General features: G+C 45.8%; 1 non-coding gene across 1 annotated transcript; it reads left to right on the top strand.

Moving 5' to 3' along the window:
• Window positions 1-496: 496 nt before the first annotated feature.
• LOC119471031 lies at window positions 497-637 on the top strand. Its single transcript, XR_005200021.1, has one exon. It is a non-coding gene; the product is annotated as a U4 spliceosomal RNA (small nuclear RNA).
• The last annotated feature ends 7,921 nt before the right edge of the window (window positions 638-8,558 follow it).

Here is an 8,558-nt window from a genome sequence, read left to right as displayed (position 1 = left end):
ATGAGTCGTCATTCATGCCACCTACTATCAGTGGACAATGACCTCGTGGCATATGTACCCCCAGTGCTCTATCTGGCCACTGGAGAGACAGGTGAGCTTGAAAAGGGGCCACTATGGCCACATATCAGGAAATGTGGGATCACAGATGGAATTGCAAGATACAATTCTTTGGCATAGAAAGGGCCAGGCAATTATGGCACAGTGCATTGATAATTAATTAGTGCTTAATCAGGAGCTCTACATAGCAGTTCATTACCCAAGGACACTCCTCATTACAACTGTAGCAGATGGCTCTGGGCAGGCAGCCCTGCCAGCCTCTTTGAGGTTCACCAGTGACTTTGAGGCTCCCCTTCCAGGGCTGAGGTCACTAACCTCCCCTAGACCTGGTGATCAGTAGCTGGTGAAGAGATACCCAAGAGCAGGGGTGATCAGACTCACCCTGGAGAAATTTAAGACATGCTGGGAAGGCAGAGCCCCTGCTTAAAAGTAACTCCTCAGCTTTCTGCAGTGGCGGCGCCATAGCCAGTGAGGTTTGTCTGAGGTATGATCGTTGCTAATTGAAAACTTTTCCCTATAGCTTGCCATGACAACTTGAAATACAGTTGGTATTGAGAATTTTTGAGATTCTCTACAGAGGCTGAACAACCAAAAAAACCCACAAAAATATAACTCTTCCTCAGCTTCACTTTGGCACAATGCCAGAGAGACCACTATTAAGTTCTGCACATTTGTGCAGCCCCCAACTCCCCTAACTTCAAATATAAATGCCCATCAGGGAGCTAAAACCTTCTGCGTTCATTGGTTGTGGGAGTCCCACAGTGTTGGGGGTGCAGGGGCAGAAACCACATGTGAGTCATTGTTGTATTTGCCATGCTATGTGATAGGTGGGTGGGTGGATGGATGGATGGATGGGAGGATGGATGAGTGGATGGATGTGTGGGTGGGTGGATGCATGGATGAGTGGATAAATGGGTGGGTGGGTGGATGCATGGATGAGTGGATGGATGGGTGGATAAATGGGTGGGTGGGTGGATGCATGGATGATGGATAGATGGGTGGGTGGGTGGGTGGGTGGATGGATAGATGGATGGGTGGTTGGGTGAGTGGATGGATGGATAGACAGGTGGATGGATGAGTAGATGGATGAATTGGTGGGTAGACGGATGGATGGATGAGTGGATGAGTGGATGGATGGGCGGGTGGATGTATGTATGTATGAATGGATGGATGGGTGGATGAGTGGATGGATGGGTGGTTGAGAGGATGGGTGGGTGAGTGGATGGATGGGTGGGTGAGTGGATGGATGGGTGGGTGAGTGGATGGGTGGGTGGGTGGATGGATGGATGGATGGAGGTTGGAAGGTGAGTGGATGGGTAGATATATGGATGGATGGGTGGATGGGCGGATGGGTGGATGGATGGATGGATGGATGGGTGGGTGGAGAGACAGGAGTGAAAAACACACAACAGAGGGAGAGGAAAATCATAGTCTATCCTTGCTTGTTTCCAGCAAAGAAGAACGTAGTTGCCGTCTGCCACATTTGTGCCCTAGCAGCAAGTCCCAGGGACCTTCTCAATGGTGCCAATGACCTCTCCAGGAAAATAGTGCAGGCCTGGCTGGCATCCAGAAGGAACGCCAGGCGGCCTCTGCTTCTGGGACCCACACCCTCACCTAGAGAAAGACCCCAGACAGAGTCCTAATGGCCTACAAATAGCAGAGTCCCTGGCTCTGAACACAGGGAAGGTAGAGGGAAGGGGAAGCAGGACTTGGGCCTCCAAGTCACTCCCTGTCACAGCGCTGGAGGGAAGGCAGGCACCACACCTCTAGGAGGAAGGCCTATGTGAGAGGGCTGAGCCCTTCGGGGGCTCAGAGAATCAAAGACGCTGATGTCCTAAGAGAATTAGAAACCGGAAACAGCCTGTAATCCCAGCACTTTGGGAGACCCAGGCGGGCAGATCACGACACAGTGAAACTCCGTCTCCAAAAAAAAAAGAAAGAAACCGGAAACAGGATGAGCTGGGTCTGGGGAAGCAACGCGTGGGACCCACTCCCTGGAAAGGGCTTTGTGGATAGGAACCCAGCACACACCTCCCTGTTAACAGCAGGCCCGAGGCATGAGAACAGGAGGGGCCTCTGTTCTCAGAGTCGCAGCCGTCAGGGAGGGACAGCAAGAGCCAGCTGCCAGGAGCATGAATCTTTCCAACGCAATCGGTCTAGGATGGGAAAAGAAAGACCAGTTTCCTGTCTTGCCAGACTGCCTGGGGATGGGCTGAGCATGCGGCCTCTCTCACTCACCACCTGCTGGCCTTGGCCAAGCACCTTGTTGTCTCTGAGTCTTAGTTCCCTTATTTATAAAACGATAGAAGTCCTGATCTCACAAGGCTGATGTGAGAAATAGAAATAGCGATGGTGTGTGACAGGCCCACCACCCTTCCAGTCCCTCTCCTTCGCCAGCAAGCCGGTGGCCTGTGTTCTTCAGGTTTTCAGGCAGCCACGTGCTTCAGGAGAAGGAGAACTCCCTTGGAGCCTAGCAGAGTGTCTTGATTGTTCTAAGCCAGTCACGGTGACCCAGTGATTAATTTATGAACAAGCGTATAATTTCATTCTAACACTAGGGGAAGTCTCTGGGTGAATTTGGGGCAAGTCCCCCTTACTCTTACAAGAAAAAGCCATAAAGAAGGGGTTTTCTCTCTTTCTGACCTTTGGGTGTGGTTGGGTGAGAATGTGACACTTAGAACAGCTGCAGCTGTATTGTGACATAAAGGATTACACCCAACTTAAAAGCCAAGACGCTAACAATGGCAGAATGTAAAGACGAAAAGAAGCCAAGTCCTTGGTGACTGCCTCGAGCTGTTGCATTCATTTCCCTTGGATGTCCCCACCTTGAGATATCTCATTAACCCAGAGAACACTGTCCCAAGGTCAGATGCCTGGGATAGCGGGGATCAGGGGCAAAGTCTGTGGAGCTAGACTGCCAAATCCACTCCCACTACCACCGAGGACTTTGGGCTTGTTTATTTTCCCTTTCTTCTCATTTTCCTCATCTGTGAAATGGGGATGGTGATAACAACCATATCTGGTTCATGAGATCATTGTGAGGATTAAAGGGGTTAATGTGTAGAAACTATTCAAATCGTGTCTGGCACATTGTAAGTGTCATGTGTCAGCTATGACTATTACAAGCCATTTTGGGCTTTCTCTGTTATTTATATCTCAAAGTATCCTCTTAAAGTCCGCAAGGAATAGGTGCTTGGTCAGTAGTTGCTGTGTGTTCACAGGTTTCTGGGCTGAATGACTGTGTGCACCTCTGTATGTGCACAGAGATGGTTCAAATGCCAATGTCCCAAGGAGCTTCCCGAGTGGACATCACTGGACTCCTGCTCCCCACCGCCAAGGGCAGGTGCTGCGGGACAGGAATAGGAGAAAGCAGGAGAAGGCATTCCAAAGTGCCTGGGGGGTACAGAGGGAGTGGGGGGCACTAGAGAGAGTGGGAGGTGCTGGGGGAGTAGGGGGCACTAGAGAAGGTGGGGGTACTAGAGGAAGTGGGGGGTTCTAGAGGGAGCGGGGCGCTAGGGGGAGCGATGCAGGGCACCCTCACCAGTGTGACTCAGAGGAAGAGCAGTTCACCGTCTGCATTCATCTGCTCAGGTCGCCGTAATACAATACCACAGGCTAGGAGCTTAGACAACAGAAATCTATTTCCCAACCACTCCTATTGGATTAGGTAACTGAGGTCACCCTTCTGCCCTCCGTTAACCTTTAGTTACTTCCATAAAGGCCCTGTCTCCAAACACAGTTACACTGGGGTAAGATCTTCAATGCATGCATTTGGGAGACACAGTTCAGTCCACACCACCATCACTCTGGATGAGCTCTGGAGGTGGACGTGGGAAGCAGACACCAAATAGGAAGCTGCTGTCTTAGCCCAGGTGTAGAAAGAAGGAGGGGGCTTCTGAAGGCGGAAGGCAGCAGTATACACAGAGAGGAGGGTGAGCATAAGAGCTGCCGAGAGGGAGGAATCTCCTCCCACAGTTAAACACAGTAACTGCTCTGTGACCTAGCAATTCCACTCCCAAGCATCTACCCAAAAGAATGAAAAGCAGGGACTCACACAGGTTCTTGTACACTCATGTTCATAGCAGCGTATTGACCATAACAAAATGGTGGAAACACCCCAAACATCCTTAAACAGATGAATGGATACACAAAACGTGGCATATTCACACACGGAATATTATCCAGCCATAAAAAGGCATGCAATTCTGACACATGCTAGAACGTGGATACGCCTTGAAAATGTAGGTACGGAAAGGGGTGATCCCCTTTCTCCCCATCATAAAGGGTCACAGCCAACACCCCGTGACAAAAAACAGGTTAAGAGAAAATCATAACAAAGGTATTATGCGCACACATGTGCAAAAGTGTTTACAAAACCACGAACTCGAAGAGGGACCAGATGGTTGAGGTTTAATGCCCTCTTCATAACAGAGAAGGGAGTGGGGGAATGACTAGGCCACATGCTCAGACAGTGGTTAGTAATTGATTCTCTTTCAGAGCTAGATGTGACAAGTTACAGGAAGGTGAGAGGAAGATGCACAGGAACACAGGTCTTATTATGCAGATAAACATACCCAGGTGATCTCCGGGGTGAGCTTCCTTCCTTGAAGGCAAGGACTCAGTGTTTTCCTTTTGAATCCTCAGAGCTGGATTCAGGTCCTGGCATGGGTGGACCTCTGCAATTGCTTGATGGATTCACATAATCCAACTAAATTCACACAAGGGCAGGCCCAGCAGACATTCCAATACAGAGCCAGTATGGAACGTGCTAGATGAGCATAAAGAAGGTAAAGAAAGTTTCTCCACAAAATATAGTGACATTGTAATTTCTTGGAAGGGTTGCCATTTGCCCCAGGCCTTGAAATATGACAGTCGGCCGGGCACAATGGCTCACGCCTGTAATCCCAGAACTTTGGGAAGCCGAGGTGGGCGGATTGCCTGAGGTCAGGAGTTTGAGACCAGTCTGGTCAACATGGTGAAACCCAGTCTCTATTAAAAATACAAAAAAATTAGCTGGGCATAGTGGCATACGCCTCTAATCTCAGCTACTCTGGAGCTGAGGCAGGGGAATTGCTTGAACCAGGGAGCTGGAGTGAGCCGAGATTGCGCCACTGCACTCCAGCCTGGGCAGAGCAAGACTCTGTCTCAGAACAAACCAACAAACAAAAACAGTGAAACATGGCAGTTACATGGGGTAAAATTACGATACAACACCCCTTATGTAAGGGTCAGGCTTGTTCCTCTAAACTACTTCTGCAGTTTTGTCCCTCAAGCTTGATGATAGGTATTTCTGAAATTGCAGAGAACTCCTGTTCAGTATTAGAGCAAATCCATCCCACGCTATGTCCTAGTGCACCCCAAAAACAAAGACCGCCTTGGTGGAGGGGAGGCCTAGCAAGAGGGAATGGAAAGGAACATGGGGCCCCCAAACAAGGCAGAGTGAGCTTCTGGAAATACGGACCTGCTCACATCACCCCTCTCTGCTCTCCCCTTGCCCGTGCCTGAGTCATAACACCTCGGCCTAGCATTTGGGGTTCTTCACCACCTGGCTTGTTTTGGCATCTCCATTCCAGCACCACCCTGCCCCAAACCACAAAGCCCCATCAGACCACTTCCCCTTTGGCAAACACGCTAAGCTCTTCTGTGTCTCTGCACTTCATCATGCTATTCCCTTAGCTTAGAATGCTTTTCCCCATCTTCTGAAGCCCTACTTGTTTTTCAAGTTCCTCCTCTGTAGTCCTGTTTTGACGCCAAGTCCATTCCTCTCTCCTCTGGGCTTCCCCGGGCTTTCCTTACCTCTCTACCTCCGTTACGACATCTGACATCTACCATTTGATTTGCCATTTGAAGCTTCCTTGGTTCCCTGTCTCTCTCCTCACTAGACCCTGAGAACCTTCAGGGAAGGATAATGCTTTCTTAGTTTTTTAGTCGGCAGCACAGTACTTGGTACATAGTAGGCGCTCAGTGAAACTCGCCAACACATTGAATGCAGCTCCCCAGACACACAATACAGGAGACAACCTCTCTAGGATGCTGCTGGGGGCGTGATTGTAAAAGAATCAGACAGGGAGTCTTGGAGTAAAATCATGAAGTCTGAAGATGGCTAGATAGAATATCTTTGAAAGGGTACGCTAGAAAATAACAGTAGTTGCTGCTGGGAAGGAGAACTGGTGATCGGGATAAGAGGAAAGTTAATTTTCACTCTACTCATTTAAATTTTTACCATGTGAGTAGGTTTGTAGTTTATTTTGAATTTTCTTTGAAGACAATGATGTAATTTGTGAATAATGACAATTTTTTTCTTTCTAGTGTTTACATGTTTATTTTTATATTTTTATTATATTGACTAAGACTCCATGAAATCGAAAATAGAAATAGTGATAGAGGACATATTGTCTGATTTCTCATTTTAAAATAAATATTCTTATCATTTCTTTCAGTTAGTATTTTACTTACATCTTTAAATATACTTTTACTTTTGACTTTTCTCTGTTCTTATGTTATTGATAAATTTCTTCTAACCAGCATTTTTTTTCAGCCATTCCAATGATCTTTGTCTTTTATCCAGATAATTTAGTCATATTACATTTATTGGAAATAACTGATATATTTGAATCATTTCTACCATTTTATTTTGTGCTTTCTAATCATCCCACTTACTCTGTTGGGTTTCTTTTTCCTTTCTTATCGTCTTTTATATTGTATTGATTTTCTTAGTCCATTTTTTCCCCTCTGGTTTGAAAGTTTACACACCAATTTCTACCCTTTTTGTACTTATCTAGATATTTTTATATGCATAATTTCTGAAATAGAATCTAAAATTAATTGGTTGGGCATGGTGGCTCACACCTGTAATCCCAGCACTTTGGGAGGCCAAGGCGGGCAGATCACCTGAGGTCAGGAGTTCAAGACCAGCCTGGGCAACATGGCAAAACTCTGTCTCTACTAAAAATACAAAAATTAGCCAGGTATGGTGGCACACACCTGTAATCCCAGCTACTCTGGAGGCTAAGCTAGGAGGATTACTTGAACCCAACAGGCAGAGGTTGCAGTGAGCTGAGATTGTGCCACTGCACGCCAGCCTAGGAGACAGAGCAAGACTCCACCTCAATAATAATAATAATTAATTAATTTAATTTAATTGATCTACTTCATTACCACCCTTCCAAACAATAGAATAACCTCAGAATGGTTAGAATTTTCTTATTCAGCCTAAATACTATTGCTGGGCAGTATATTAGGCCTACGTTTTTAGTTTTTAGAACTTCACACATTGGGTACCATAATAATAATTATTATTTTTTTGAGACAGGGTCTGTCTCGCAGATTGGAATGCAATGGCACAATCATTGCTCAGTGCAACCTCAGGCTCAAGCAATCCTCCCATCTCAGCCTCTCAAGTAGCTGGCACTACATGTGTGCAAAACCATGCCTGGCTAATTTTTGTATTTTTTATAGATACGGGGCATCGCCCTGTTGCCCACGCTGGTCTCAAACTCCTGTGCTCAAGTTATCCGCCCACCTTGGCCTCCCAATGTGCTGGGATTACAGACATGAGCCTCCATACCCTGCCTGGTATAATAATTATGATTTTTAGTCAATATTTGTTTATATTTACCCAAAAGTTTATCATTTTTCTTGTTTTTCACTTCTGCTTATATCTCAGATCTTCTTTCTGGGATCATTTTCCCTCTCTTGAAGAGTATACCTAGTTTAGAAGTCCTTTTAATGAGAATCTGTTGGTAATGAACTATTTCCTTTATTAATTGAAATGTAATTATTTTCCTTCTTTCTCAGAAGCTAGGTTCCCTGAGCATAATTTCTAGGTGCAGTTATTTTCTCTCTGCACTTTAAGACGTATTTTGTGGTCTTCTGGCTTCCACTGTTGCTACTGACATGTCAGCTCTCCATCTAAGCATTACCCCTTCCTAGACAATCTGCCTGCTTGGAAGATCTTGCCTTTGACATTCTGAAACTTTGCAATGATACATCCAAGAGTGTATTTATTTTTATTTATCTTGATCGTTGGATCTAAGGATTTGTGTGTTTCATTACTCCTGGAAAAGTTCTCAGCCTATCATTTCTTTGCTTCTCTCACCTTCCCTCTATTCTTTCCTGGAACTCCTATTAAACGCGTACTAGACCTGCTGGCTCCACCGCCGAAATCTTACTTTCCCTTCCACACCTCACCCTTTCATTCTTCTCCTCTGAGCTGCCTTATATCTCTGGTGCTACTCTATAGAGCTCAGATCTATTCTCCAGTTCATAAATTTTCTCCTTCCCCGGATCCAACTGCTGATTTCTGTTGAGTTTCTAACTTCAATTCTTATGTTTTTTATTTCTAGAATTCTATTTGGTTATTTTGAGCATTTTTTGGTAATTTATTTATTCATTTTTATTTCTTTAAACATATCAACCATAGGTATGAACTGAATAAAAGATTAAGAATTTAAAAATAAATAAATAAAAATCCAAAACAAAACAGACCAAGCACAGTGGCT

The sequence above is a fragment of the Cebus imitator genome, unplaced genomic scaffold, assembly GCF_001604975.1.
Source record: "Cebus imitator isolate Cc_AM_T3 unplaced genomic scaffold, Cebus_imitator-1.0 Scaffold1, whole genome shotgun sequence".
In the NCBI taxonomy this organism is placed as follows: Eukaryota; Metazoa; Chordata; class Mammalia; order Primates; family Cebidae; genus Cebus; species Cebus imitator.
Note: the sequence above shows the minus strand (reverse complement) of the source record. Positions and strands in the feature narration are given on the sequence as shown.